Below are 15,713 nucleotides of genomic sequence, written 5' to 3' on the forward strand. Positions count from 1 at the left end.
TATATAGGAAGGATTCACTTCCTGGGCAGGACGGAATGGGATGGCACAAAATTTCATCACACTGCTCAGAACAAAACAGAATTTAAAACTCATGAATTGTTTATTTCTGGAATTTTCCACTTAATATTTTCAGACTGCAGCTGACCCTGGGGAACTGAAACCATGGGAAAGTGAAACCATAGATAAGGGATGACTACTGAATTGTATTTGCAATTTTTGCTAAATGAGTAGATTACAGCTGTTCCTGCCATAAAAAAACTATGTAACTATGTAAGATAAAGATAAGGAATCATCATGATGTTATGAAATACAAAGAGACAAGAAAAAGATGCAAACTAGTATGCATCACTAACCTTTTTCCTATCTGTTTGTATTCCATAACATCATGTTTTGTATCTTAAGTATATACAATAAAATTTATTTTAAAGAAGAATTTATATGTTCTCCATTCACCAGTATTAATGAAAACAGGACATTTAACAATTGCCAAATATATCATTTGTCACAAAATGATACTGAAATGTGGAAGGTTTTAAACAAACATGGTTTCAAATGTAATTTTTTCTTAACATTATTATTGCTAATGTGATAGTTAATTATTGTTAATGCAACATTCTATAAAGGTGCTACTTTCTTTCTCTGCTCACTTGAAACAACAAAATATTGATGACAACAGCCATTTAGGCTTCTCGTCATCAATGTATTTATGAAATGTGAGCCCTATGCTATGCACAGTATAATTCACTAAGCATAATTGAATAGTGAATGATATAGAGAGGGGCTGACAGTTTAGAGTCCTCCATGTTAAGGAAACGGTGAAAACTCCACTGGATGTCATGGCTTCCACTCTCACCTTTCATTTCTGTTTGTCTTCAATTTTCCCGGCCTCCAGTGTTGGAGGATGCGATGAGGTATTATCTGCTCTTTTTGCTTAAAAGTCATTTGGCAACTCCCAGTCTAAAGAGACAGTAGGTGTTACAGTGTCCAAGGCCTACTCAGTCAGTTTTCTGGGATGGTGAGCTGTCTTTCAAAGTGAAAAAGAGAGAAAAATAAGTCTTGTGATAAAGCTCCAAATATGTAATCCTGAATGAAGCATGTTGTATTTCTAATCAGAGGGAAACTTTGAAGCTACTTGGCCATTCGTTTAAACTTTAGATCTTTGTCTTTGAAGCTTAAAAGGAAGGTAGTTTCTAATCTATGATGTATTATCCACTTTATTAAGCACAAAATTTTACTATATTTCAGTCTTTTAATCAAAATTTTAATCATGTTGATATTTATCAATGTATTCATTCATGCATCCTATCAACAGACATTTATTTAATGTCTGCCACATGGAAAATATTGTAATAGGCACTAAGGATACAGAGTATAACACAGACCTGGGTCCTACTCTTATTAAGCTTTTCATTTTACTCAATTATAGATATTAAACAATTCTGTTTTGCTAGACATAATATATCTCTTTGCTAGAATCTGCCTTGAACTCTTGAGATGCTGAATCTTTGTGACTAGAGGGCAAAACACTTGTTTTCGTTTTTACTTTTGTTTATTGTAGATGTAGGATCTTGCTCTGTCGCTCAAGATGAAGTGCTGCTATGTGACCTTAGTTAACTGCAGCCTCAGACTCCTAGGCTCAAACTATCCTCCTGCCTCAGCCTCCCAAGTAGCTGGGATTATAGGTGCACACCACTATGCCTGGCTTTTTTCTTTTCTTTTTTTTTTGTGTGTGTGTGAGACGAGGGCTCACTATGTTGGCCAGGCTGGTCTCAAATTCCTGGGCTCAAAGTGATCCTTCTGCCTCAGCCTTCCAAAGTGTTAGGATTATGTCAGCCACTGTGACTGACCATAGTTTTCTTTATTAAAAGGGTCCCAAAGTAGGGTTGCTTGGGCCATGATGTGTTATAAAATTTAGCTAAGCAGATATTTCAGTACAGACAATCTGTTTGATGGTTCTGATATGTATACATTTCAGTTATTATGGTTTAGTTAAACATTACTAATTTCTATCAACACAGTTCATATTTCAGTTACCATGGGATATTAACTGTAATTGCATAAAGCACCAGCTTCACCGCTAGCTCTTTAGTCTACATATCTCTACCGAAATAACAGATGTACATCATGATCAGTGGCAAAACACACCACTCTCAAAGTCTGTTGGTGATTGGTTATGGCACATCTGTTATTTGGTTCGTGTTCAGATAGCAAGGCAAGTAGTTTCATTCCTTCCTTATTTTTCAGTGATAAACACACATGATATTTTACAAAAAAAAAAAAAAGAATGATTGAAAAAGGGAATGGGCCAATAAAGACACAGGTGCAGCAAAGAAACAAAAAGTGATAATACTGGGAATGAAATTCAAATCAAACATAAGTGCAGTCATAGGAGAATTAGCTAATTATAGAAATATTGGCACTGATGCAGTTTGAAAGACTCTAGCTATTTAGCCAGAGGAACTTAGTAAGGTAAATGTATCAACATAAATGAGGAAGGTGGTATGGTGACATGTCCCAGTGGATAGGACACTAGCAACAAACTTTTCATTAAAGAATCTTCCAGAGATAGAAAGCATAAAGAAGAGAACGTTGGAAGTTGATTCAAATTTAGAAGGAAGTATGACAATTTGCAAAGGCATAGAAAAGATGCTGGCTTTCTGTCATTATACAAAAAGAAGGCAAGCACATTTCAAACCGCTCTTGCTAAGTTTTTTACAAAGAACTAAAACCCATTACTTCCCAACATTTCTAATGTTTTAAATTATAGTGTATTAAAAAACAATAAATACTAGTTTTACTGTGTTTTTCTTACATATGTATAACTGACAGTAAAAAAGCATCTTTTCAATGTTTTGATAAAAAGCTTTCAAGATCAAGGCTTCTGCTGGAAGTTATTTTCATGCTCCTGCATGACTCTGTAAAGTGGAGATTGCCTGTACGGTATATACTATATCCCACTATCTTCACAAAATCTATACTGCATGCAGGGGTTGGTCCAAGAGTGGTTTAATTACTGGCAACCAAACTCAGAACCCATTTTCCTCTTCAATGACTAAGCACCAATTATGCTTCTCAGTCCTTCTGCAAAGACAGGCAACTTCACCATTTTAGTAGGCATGACAAAATATGTCTGAACCATAGAAATGAATACAGTTTAATTGGTTTTCCAGGCAATTCCTCAGCTCCTGTGTACAGATAATTAAACAATCTCAGCCGGTCTCTCAACATTTCCAGTCACAGGTAATAGGAAAAGGACACTGCCCCAGCTGAGATCCTTGGTTTTTAAGAAAAGCTAGCAGAAAGAAGAAAGTTTTCAAATAACACAAAAATGTGATAGATTGCCAGCTATCATTGCAGAAAAATTCTAATAATATTTAGAGAACAGCAGAAAAATATATTTATTTCTAGGTCCTAAGGCAAAACTATCTTGATTTTTTTAATGTAGTGTAATTAAATAAAAGGAAAACCTAGGCAATACTATTGAAGACTTAGGCATTAGCAAAGACTTCATGATTAAAACACCAAAAGCAATTGCAACAAAAGCCAAAATTGACAAATGGGATCTAATTAAACTAAAGAGCCTCTGCACAGCGAAAGAAACTAACATCAGAGTCAACAGGCAACCTACAGAATGGGAGAAAAATTTTGCAATCTATCCATCTGGCCAAGGGCTAATATCCAGAATCTACAAGGAACTTAAACAAATTTACAAGAAAAAACAACCCCATCAAAGGATATGAACAGACAATTCTCAAAAGAAGACATTTATGCAGCCAATAAACATATTTTTAAAAAGCTCAGTATCACTGGTCATTAGAGAAATGCAAATAAAAACCACAATAAGATACCATCTCACACCAGCCAGAATGGCAATTGTTAAAAAGTGAGAAAACAATAGATGCTGGTGAGGCTGTGGAGAAATAGGAACACGTTTACACTGTTGGTAAGACCGTAAATTAGTTCAACCATTGTGGAAGATCGTGTGGTGATTCCTCAAGGATCTAGAACCAGATATACTATTTGACCCAGCAATCCCATTATTAGGTATATACCCAAAGGATTATAAATCATTCTACTATAAAGATACATGCACATGTATGTTTATTGCAGCACTATTCACAATAGCGAGGACTTGGAACCAACCCAAATGCCCATCGATGATAGACTGGATAAAGAAAATGTGGCACATATACACTATGAAATCCTATGCAGCCATAAAAAAGAATGAAATCATGTTCTTTGCAGGGACATGGATGAAGCTGGAAGCCATCAGTCTTGGCAATCTAATACAGGAATAGAAAACCAAACACCACATGTTCTCACTCATAAGTGAGAGTTGAACAATGAGAACACACAGGGAGAGGAACAACGCAAGGGTTGGGGGGCAATGGGAAGGACAACATTAGGACTAATACCTAATGCATGAGGTGCTTAAAACATAGATGATGAGTTGATAGGTGCAGCAAACCACCATGGCACATGTATACCTATGTAACAAACCTGTACATTCTGCACATGTATCACAGAACTTAAAATTTTTTTTAAAAAAGAAAGTCAGCTAAAAAAGAGTCTCTTAGAAGACATACTCTATTCATAATTTATCATGACTTGAATGCATATTTTGGGGCTCAGAAAATGATATCTCAAAGTATGGTGCTTTGACATGCTGAGTATTTGAACAAAAGGATATCAGAAGACCCCTGAAGCAGCTTCAGAGTCAAGGTTTCTCTGAACATCTCCCGTCTCTCACCCTTCATTCTCCCATAAAGTGAGTCAGAGAAATAAGACTTTCTCTTCCTCAAGGCAGGACATAGAAACTAGAACCCTTTTTCCCCCAAACAAGCCATAAAACCTAGAAACATTACTCTAAGTTTTCCCTGCCTTTCTGTTTAGGAGCTAGCCATAAAGAAATTCTCTGACTTACCCTTTTCTGATAGTTGTTAATAAGACCCTCATTCCGGGGGTCCTGCCCCATACCCAGGAGGGAGGAATGCTACAATAGGGAGGCTAAGAAAAATCTGAACAGACAGGCCTTGTTGAGTTTCCCTCCTTAGTCTGTTAGCATTAGGTCATACCCATTTGTCCAAACACATTTCTACATGGTTGTCCATGTTTCATGGAACCAAATCATAAAAATAGACAGTTTTCCCTGAGTCTTTGTGCCTTCATTTCCAAAACCTCCATGTTATGTAAAACTTTGATTAAATAAATCTGTTATGCTTTCCTTTTGTTATTTAGTCTTTTGTTCTACAAATGTCAGTTGTGATCCTTATGATAAATAAACCCGGAACATGAAAGTAGAAAACACTAATATCTTTTAATTTACATTTCTTTTGGTTAATTCTTCATAAAATGGAGTAAAAGCAATATATTTCTATTCTCTATCTAAAAGACATTCACACAATTCAACTTCTGACATTTCCAAAGATATATCACTTAAAATGGTAGTAAAAACACCATTTTATTGAAACAGTTGCATTTATTTGCCTGATTTTGAATGTGCATTTGGATGTGCAGCCTTGAAAAAGATTATATACAAAACAATTTCCAATAGTGATTTGATGGTGGAGGTCACATATTTTAACTTATGAGGCATGTGGCTCATTGCTATACTTTGAGAGGCCTGGAAATGAGTTGTACTAGATGATGGTTGCATACGTAAATAAACAAGGCCAGAGCAGTTCAGCACAGCATCAAATCACCAGTGAACGGATACTAAAAACCTTTAATCACGCAGCTCCAATTTTTCAAAAGCAGCAGCTGGAACGAGCACAAGGCCTCAGGTTTGCTCTCATTTAATATGGAGTAAAGAAGTCTTTTTTTTTTAATAGTAAGTATTCTTACACTGCATCTTAGGTAATAAAATACAAATCCAAGTAAGTGAGCTATACTTTTGAAACTCCTTTTAATGCTAGTATTCTTTCAGAACTGAAGAGTAAAGAAGCATTTGGGATTAAATTATTAAACATCAGCGCAAGTGCAAAAATGTTTTTCAGAATATAACATTTATAGGCTATACGTATTAAACAAATTCTTGTTTTTATAAATAAAAATTAAGTTAAAATATGTAAAAGTCCTTGTTTATACTAGCCAAATTCATTACAATTTGAAACTCCCTTTGTTAACAACAGTAGGTAGCTTAAATAAGAAGGACTGTAGGAAACAGGAGCAACAAGAAGACCCAAACTACCTTTGCCACTAATTCAATTTCTTGAAAAAACAAACAAACAGGAATATTTTTCACTAAGGACTTACTTTATGTCAAGCACTGTCAGGCCCTTTGTCCATACATTCATCTGGTCCTCACAATAATCCTGTGAGACAGCATCATTTTCTATATATGACAACTAACAATCAGCATCTCAGGGCTTCCCAAAGCATGCAGACAGGGAGTAAGCAGGTACCCAATATTACAATCAAGATGTGTCGTACCAAAGCAAAACCAGACCTGATCAGCAGATAAGTAGTAAAAACAGATATTATTTAAGACTATTAGAATAGGGGAAAAGAGACTTCAGTATGAAACTGGGCTCAACTCTGACTACAGCATGGGCATGTGGGAATATATAGTCAAGGAGCAGGGTGGAGGTGACTGGATGAAAAATTACTAGGAGGTAACATCAAGAATAAGGAGAATTCTGTCTAAAACAATCTAACAGGATTCTTGGTAAAGATTAGCTTGGGTATTCAGGATATCACCCAGGGAATGATGAAGGACGAAGACCCTGATTAGATATTGAGGATGATCAGCTATCAAGGGTGGGAGGTTCTTGCTAAACTGACAAAGAAAGGTTCTTGCTAAAACTGGATTTTGTAAGGAAGTATACAGATGGGCCTAGGGGAAGGCTCAGAAGCCTAGCTACAGTTGGTTCAGGCAAAGAAGCTTTGTCAATGGCACTCTAAATACTGTGGCCTTCCCCATATGCTAAACTTTGTTCCTACTCCAATAATCCAAAACACAATGTTTTTTTTCCCTATCAAATCAATTGTAAATACAAAGCCACAATTTCCCTTTTGTCACTGAAAAAGCTCTCATTTCTCACCCATGTTCTTTCTAACACTTCATGCTACTATCACTATTTTATGATATTAGTTAAACATCTATATCATTGCCTTTTGTATTTCTAGGTTACCCTAAGGGTATTTTGTTATCATTTTCTGAGTACTAATAAGGCCAATTGAGATAATCAGGATACAAGTGTTTTGAAAATTTAAAGGTAGTAGATGAGCTGGGGTCATAATTACGCTTCCAGTATAGAAAAACAATTTCCTTAACAAATCTTGAAACTACTTTAGAAGAGTGTGTAGCCATGTCCTTCATTCTGTATCAAGAAAATCCATTGTAAAGAAACTATCTGTACACTAATCATCAGGAGATCATCTGCTAAGAGCGTAAGGGCAAATGCAAATGAAAAATAAGAGCCTTAATTCCTCCAGGTTGAAAATAAGAAAAGACATGATTTTTCTCACTTTTCTTAAAGCATTTACTTTAGAAAACTTATCATTGAAACTATATGTAAATTGTTTTAAAGCTAATTAAGCCTCTTGTCAGGTTTATTACTCAGAAATATCTACCTCCAAGACCTGGAAATCATCTCTTTAACATACAATCATCAAGAAAGATTGTGGCCCTGTCTCCCTGTTTCTGGGATGGGTGGGAGCTTTATACTTCTACAGGCACTACAGTCTGAGTTGCAAAACTCCCTTGCCATAAAGATAGGAGACTTTTACTTTTTTCTTTGCATAAAGCCAATTAGCTAACACAGATGATCACCCCAATTAACAAGTAAATATAGGATTAACTGTGTGTGACAAATGGTGCTGTCAAGTCCTCTTGCTTGAGGAATAGTTATGTTTATTTTGAGAACACGTATGTATGGGTTGTATCTGCTTGGCTATATACGAGTGAGATTTCTTTCTATCTTGACAATCTCTTTGATGATTGCCTAGGATATGCATCGCACTCTGGTTTAATGTTTATTCAATATTACAATTGTATTCTTTCTCTTTCACCATTATGTAGAGGTTTCCAGAGTTAGAAAGAGATTTTGTTTTCAATTATATTTTTCCAATAAGAGAAAATATATCCTTCTAAAACTTGAGTTTTGAGCACAGAGAATGAAGACCATAAAGACAATGAACATTTCACCAATGGAAATTGTAAAAGATGGGTGTAACTTACTTGTTACAGGAATTCATGGTGAATTATTCTTTTTGGTATGAAAGAGGTGTGCTTTGTCCCTTTTCAGAAGAATATCAGTTCAATTTTTCCATAAAGCATTTAAATTGCATGAATGGATGTATTGGTGTGGGGTTATGAAGGGTTACATGTTTAAATACAAAATAGTGAAAAAAAAACTGGTGATTGACAGGATATAATAAACTAGGGCAGTGTTCATGAATGCTCATTTTCTAGACTCCTAACCCATAGGGTGTTCTGTTAAAACACATGGGGGAGAGGAGGCAAAGAAGTTTTGGAGACTGCATGTCATACCCTATTTTAAAGGTTCACATTATTAACATATTTCTTGCAGTGGAGGTATTTGTCTCACTTTGTTTGATCTAATTTTCTCTAAATTTATTTTACCTTTGAGAACATTTTTATAAACTATTTCTTAATATCCCCTGATGTTAATGTTATTCCATAGAACATAACCCTACGCTGTGAGGAGTCACTGAAGGTTTTTTTAAATATTAAAACCCATTACATCATTGGAACATATTTTGGGAAATGCCGATGTAAGGCCAAAACTGAAAGTTCAGATTTTCCCAATCCCATTTAAGAGTATGGAGAAAAAAGGAACATTTGATCAGTTTGCTTCAGAGTTTAGTGTATGGCAACAGAGCAATTCAAGGTTTTTGGTTAATGAGGATTAACAAACACAGCTGGAAAGTCTCTGTTAATCATTAAGAAAAAGTAATCTGTAAAAACAGTTTTAAAAGTGCTTTTCTTTCCCTGAATTTTTGAATTGTGACTATTATAAGGAAAATGAATTTAACATTAATCCTTGGTGAGTAAAATTGCCATAATCCTTTTCTATAATTAAGTGAATTATTTTTAAACACATCTACAGCTTATGCAAGCATTTTCCCAAGCTAAATAGTAAAACATAAAATCCCTTTATGCCGAGGTAAGTTGTTTCCCTGAGGGTTTATAGTCTTCAGAATGAGAACCGAAGCCCTCTACCCCTATATTCAACCTGGACGCTAAGAACTGGATCTACGACCTTATGAACACTTACAATAACATGAGTTTGCTATTTCCTTGTTTTTGTTGGCATTACTTTATTTTTCCTGGAGTCTCTTGCTTAAGCAAAAGATTTTGTTCATGACAGGAAGTTCCAGTGCAACAATCAATTTCTGTTTAAGCTTCCCAGTTTGTGGTATTTTGCTACAGCGGCAGCCCTATCAGAAAAAATATGCCTTCCCCACTCCGCAATACTGCCAGCGTTCTGTGGCATTGGTGCTCTTTCCTGCAGTAAGCAATAAACTCAGCCTTTTCTTAATGATAACTCATGCAACTTATATTGGAGATGCCAGCATTCAGCAGGAGCCCACTGGATTTGCCACTCTTTTAAAATTGTCAAGAAGAACTTTTGAATAAGATACTATGTCGTGATTTTTTAGTAACGAGAGAAATGTGCATGATTCTTGGAAATGCCCACCAGTTACCAGAAACATCCAGAAATGAGGCCCAAGAAATGGTTGGCAGCCAAATATCTGATAGGCTTGAGCCATACTGTGCAGTCTGAAATTTACCCTGAAAGCAATGAGAAATAGTTAAAGGATTTAAACCAGAAAAGCAAACAAACAAACTAAAAAAATCCTTCAATTCTATTATAGCTGCCATTAATTTCATTTGGAAACTTTTTATAGTATACCATATGCCTACATATATGAAAAAAAAAGTTTGCCTAAACTCTTTTCTCAGAAAAATTAAATTGTCATATCTATCTATGTCTCTATCTATCATCTTACAACTCAGGCAAAGTAAAAATGAGTCTCAGGTATATTAGATGATTCAAAATACAGCTCTAGTGAAAATGAGGACACTAAAGTCAGAGATGCATGCGAACAATATGAAAAAATTGCTTTGTAAGATGTGAGACTGAAAAAAAGAATTTAGAAATTTATATTACATTATATAAAAATGTGTTCAAACATATATGAATAAATTAATAAATTATATCAAATAGTAATATATTTGAGTATTTTAAGTATTTTATCTATATCTGGACAATAGATATAGATAAAATTTACCTATCAATTTTCAACGTTTCTGGTCAACACTTAAGGCTGGCCAAAAATTTACTTGGAGGGATCTTATCTTTGGGAACATAGGGGATCAGAGTATCACCTTAATTACAGGCTTATGCTATTGGTGGGTAGATACATAGAGAGATAGACAGATATTAATCACAAATTCTAGCAGATTCACAAATGTACTTACTCTATAGGTCGGGTCCTTTATTTCTTTATATCACAAGTGATTCTTCTCTTCCAAATACTGAGTACCAGGAAAATAAGTGAAATTTAATCCAATCTACCTGAAGATTAGTCTATTTAGATTTAACTTCCTTTCTTCAGAGTAACTGCCAAATCTTCCTCATTTTCTACCCTCACCCTCTTGCTCCTCCCCAAAATGGAGTCTCATGTTTGTTTCGGCAGGAATGTACATTGACACTACGCCACTGAGGGAGAGGAAGACCTCAGCTTTCTGCTAATCTTCCAGGGCACACTGGCTGGTATCCCTAGAAGCACAAGTGGCTCGATCCTCTCCCTGAGTGTTCTGCTAGAATCTATTAATCATACAATTAATGGTCTACACTTCCTCAGGTTGGTTATTTCCCTCCGACCCTTCTTTAATATTTGGCCTCACTTTCTATGTTTCTAATACTGAAGATATATGGTGAACATAAGTGCCCTGGGATATCATTGAACCAAGAGTTAAGAAATCTTGTTTATCTAATAAACAATGAAATAGCCAAAAGATGGGCACAAAGAGAAAGAGCCTGGGTTTAAAAATAAAACATATTTAATTATACTTTACATTTCATCATAATAAAACATTCCCTCTCAATATATTTTTTAAAGCATACTTTTTGTAAGTGGAATAATAGTATGGAATAACCAAAGTGGATCTTTTCATAAAGGAAAATTCACATTACCAAAAGCCCAATGAGAATCATACTATGGAAAGAGGGCAGCATTAGAAAACTAGTAGGTAATATCTCATGAACTGTGATGAATATATTTCAAATAAAATTAGCTTTCAAAATTCTGCTGAAGTGCTACTTCCCAGAATATGGAGTGACTGTAATCTTGTTTATTACTATGTGGTTTACTCAGGAATATACGTAGGACTGCATCACCTTGACCACTGATAACTACATGGTTGTTTATATGGTTGCTTGAGACTCTTGCAGAGTTGTGCCTTTTAAAACTAAAGAGTTGTTAGTTTCATTTAAAAGAAAAAAAAGAAATTATGTGCAACTCAAAAAGATTTGGAGCAAATATCATGTAAAATATAATGAGGGTCTTTCCTCCATTCCAGGAAATTTAAGAACATTTTTATATTCTGTGGTGAGGTCTTCTGAAACTGGAGCCTATAAAGCATTATTTCTAAAGTAGTATATTTCAATAGATGACTTTCTTAGATAATCTGTTTTTGTTTCCTTAATTTTCTCAGTGTTTCAGTACATAAAATACTACTAAATTTATATTCTGGGAAGCTTTCAAAAGTATTTCAAAACATGTTTGACAATTTTTAATGTGAACGATGTTATTTCCTAATGATATAGAAAGTCCTGTTGACCTTGTGATGTGAAAGCACATTATTAGGTTCCAAATTAGTGATCTGTTTAAACTTGATACTCTTGAAGTAGATGAGAGTCTGGTTTTAGGAGGGGCTCAAACTGAGGGATAAAACTTTACAAATGAGGCTCAACATTAGACTATCCTGGTCTACATAATCCAGTTTAAACTTCTTTAAATTATGGCTTTTCTACATTTCTCCCAAAATCCCTAGGCATATTTCTTCACTTTTAGGTAATGTAAGCATAAAGTAAGGAGAAAATGATATCTTTGGTGAATGTAATTAGGAGGTGAAAAGTCCACCAATGTGTTAAGATTTGAAACAACCTTTATCCAATACATATTTTCCACATTTTGATATTTTAGAACCTAAAATTCGTAAGTAGACACTTGGCAAGAAAAAAGTGACAACATACACTTCCTACCCTAATACTTGGGTATGTAATACATCTTTTGTGCCTTGTACATAATAGGTGCACAATAGATGTTTGTTGAATGAATGAATGAATAAATGAATGAAAACATTGTCTATGTAGGTTTATCCTAACTTGTAGAAAGCATACACTAATGAATTCTACCCTTTCTAGGCATAGTTATATCTCTTACTATGATCTTAGGATCATATCCTTTAAGTGAAATTGCTTTTCTAAATCTAACACAGTTATGATATCAAGTGATCAACAATGAGATCTTTTGTTTTTAATTCCATGACAAAATAATAATTATTTGATAAGGAAATAATTACTGATCCTTAATCAAAAAGAAAGAGAATTCTGATTTGGTGAGTTTTCAATAAAGCTTATTAAGTCTACAAGGAAATATGGAGTTGGTGAAAGCTAGAAATTGGAATCTACAGTCAGTTGCCAAAGAGCTTATTTTATCTCTTCATTTCAGTAAAAGAAATGAAGCTGGCAAAGCCAATATTAAACTTGTTATTGAGTCCAAAAATTACTATACAGTGTTCATGAGGAGACTACAGCAATGCTCCAGACTCAAACTGCTCTTACATCAAATTTCACTGAAGACAGATTCAGCCTAACTCATGAGTATATTGAATTAGCATGACTACATGCTTTATTCAGGTCCCTGAGGAGACTGAATTTATCTGCTTAGTGGGAAGGTCAACTGGATGCGAATTAATTAAGGAGTATTAGAAATGGATTACATTGTAAGCTTCCATATAGAATATAGAAGAAAATTAAGACCCAGAAGGTAAACATCAATAGGTAAGAGAAAAGGTCCACCAGGTTCGCATGGATTAAAGGTAAATTTTAGTGAAAGAGAACAAATACATTTTCTGAGGACAAAAGGATATGGAAGTAAATTAAAGTACTTATGAACTTTAGCTAGTCATAAGAAAGATAGGCTCTTGTCTAACGTTTAACTCCATCAGTCTTAGCAACTGCCTAAACACATTAAACTTTACAAAAAAACTTCCATTTCCTAATTTTGGGAACTTGGCTATTATACGTTTTGGCAAATATGATTTGAGACTAGTATTTTAAAATTATTCTTTTTCTAATCTTTATGCCTCTAAGATCAACTATTAATAAACAAATATTACAAACTTAAACAGCTAGTCAAGCCTCTAAAAGCATATATAACATTATTCAAAATAAAAGTATTGAAGAATGAAGCCTGAGCAACAAGGCATAAGGAGCTAATTTAAAATTAAGATTTGGCATCTATGTATAACTTTTGACAGTTTTATTGTTGTTCTTATTTTTTCTATTAAATACAGTACTCTCTTCCTTCTTTTTTTTTTTTTTAAGATGGTGTCATGCTCTGTCACCCAGGTGTACAGTGGCGTGATCTCGGTTCACTGCAAGCTCCACCTCCCGAGTTCTCACCATTCTCCTGCCTCAGCCTCCCAAGTAGCTGGGACTACAGCTGCCCACCACCACACCTGTCTAATATTTTTGTTTTTTTAGTAGAGATAGGGTTTCACAGTGTTAGCCCCAATGGTCTCTATCTCCTTGACCTCATGATCTACCCGCCTCAGCCCCCCAAAGTGCTGGGATCTCTTCTTTCTTTTTAATAAAAAATGGAAATTAGTAAAAAGGGGTAGATTTAGAAATAATCCAAATTTATGAAGAACCTGAATGTTTGAAATATTTTGGAGTTAATTTCGCAGTTAGAAAGGAAATTCAAAGAATAGTTTATAAAATTCAAACCACATTATAGCATAGACTTTAGAATCAAACAGAAATAGCTTTGCATTCTCGCTTCATTACTTAATGACTGGGAAAATTTGTACAATTTACATATTCTCAGTGAGCCCCGGTTTTAAATGGGATATCTTATTGTGTTGTTGGGTAAATTAATATGGGGAAAGTGTATTTAATATCATCATATAAAAGTAGCCCCTAGTAAGTATTATATTATATGGGGCATCTTGTTTCTGTATTTAATAGAAAGAAAGCTTTAGTTATTTTTAAAACAACTGAACTCCAACAAATTTACAAAAATAACCAACGGAGGAAAGAATATTGTATACCTTAAATCAGAAAATTATTTTAGAGCGCTGTTTTACAATTTTTATGTGTATTAATAGTCTTTTGTGAAATATTAAGTCTCTAAAAAGAATTTTCCATTTTTAAAACAACACTTATTAACATCTTATGGAACTTCAGAATACCCAAAAATGCAGTTTAAGAAAAGCGAATTTTGAACATTTGGAATTCTGCTTGCCAAATGTTACAAAAATACTTAATTTTTAAAATACATATTTAAATTATATAACTATTCCATTGGTGCTTCAGTCACACCCCTGGGAGGAAAAAGATTATGGATAAAAGCAAGGTACTTGAGGATGTTTGAGACTATTAGAGTTAGAGTACATTCAAATGAGTCCAATGAGTGGACTTTTTTACAAAGACATGAGGAAGCTTTAGAGAAATCAGTCAGAGAGGAGTCAGTACCCCACGGCTAGCAATAGCAAAGAGCTATTACCACACCCAGGCTTGAAAGTGCAAGGAGAGGAAGTAGACCCTTATGAACAGAACTAACCTAAGATTACTGAAGGGGAGCCTTTGGTGGAGGAACAAAACCAACCTACAGCAGTCTTAAAGGGAAAGAACCACAGCAATAAGTACCTAAACTGTAATAGCTTCGAACCTGACAGTATCATTCATCGTGTGTCATTGGTTTAACCCGACTAGAAGCCAGACAGTGAAAGACTCCACTGATGCAATCCTTAAGAGTCAACATCCTGATGCTAAGCAAGGTGCAAATAATAATAATAATAATAATAATAATAATAATGTAGAATGGATCTATAAAGGCATGAACAACATCACCTCTAATTGTAACATTTCTGTTTTATAGGATATAAAGTTTTGTTTGATGGCAGGGCACAACCCAAATGAACTTGAATAGATGAAAGCCAGAATTTTTTGTTATAGCCCTAAGTGAGAGAAGACTGCCTGGCAAGGCCACATGGGAGTTTGCACCTGGAGAAAGATAACAGCAAGTTGGAGTCGTAGGGTGCAATTTATGTAGGGTAAGTGGAGTGGCATTAGCTAAGCTCCTGTGGATTGCTTAATTTGAATTATTCCATGGGCTTCAGGGTAGAGGGGTTGTCCATAGTCATGTGGTAATTTTCAAAAATATTTTGAATAATTTGTTATTTATATACTCATCTACTCTGTAAAAATAGATTGAAATGACTAAAATGCAATATAGCGGATCATGAATAAAAATCCATATTTTTCTAGCACTTATGAGTTTATATTTGGAATTTTTAAAGCACTTTAATCACTATAGAATTGATTTGTAGACTTTTTAACTTGTAAATTATAAACATTTATCTGTAGCATTAAAATGCTTCCAGAAATATTTAATAGTTGTACATATTATTTTGTATGACTTCCCTCTAATTTATTTAATACATCACCTTA

This window comes from Mandrillus leucophaeus, unplaced genomic scaffold (assembly GCF_000951045.1).
Source record: "Mandrillus leucophaeus isolate KB7577 unplaced genomic scaffold, Mleu.le_1.0 Scaffold259, whole genome shotgun sequence".
In the NCBI taxonomy this organism is placed as follows: domain Eukaryota; kingdom Metazoa; phylum Chordata; class Mammalia; order Primates; family Cercopithecidae; genus Mandrillus; species Mandrillus leucophaeus.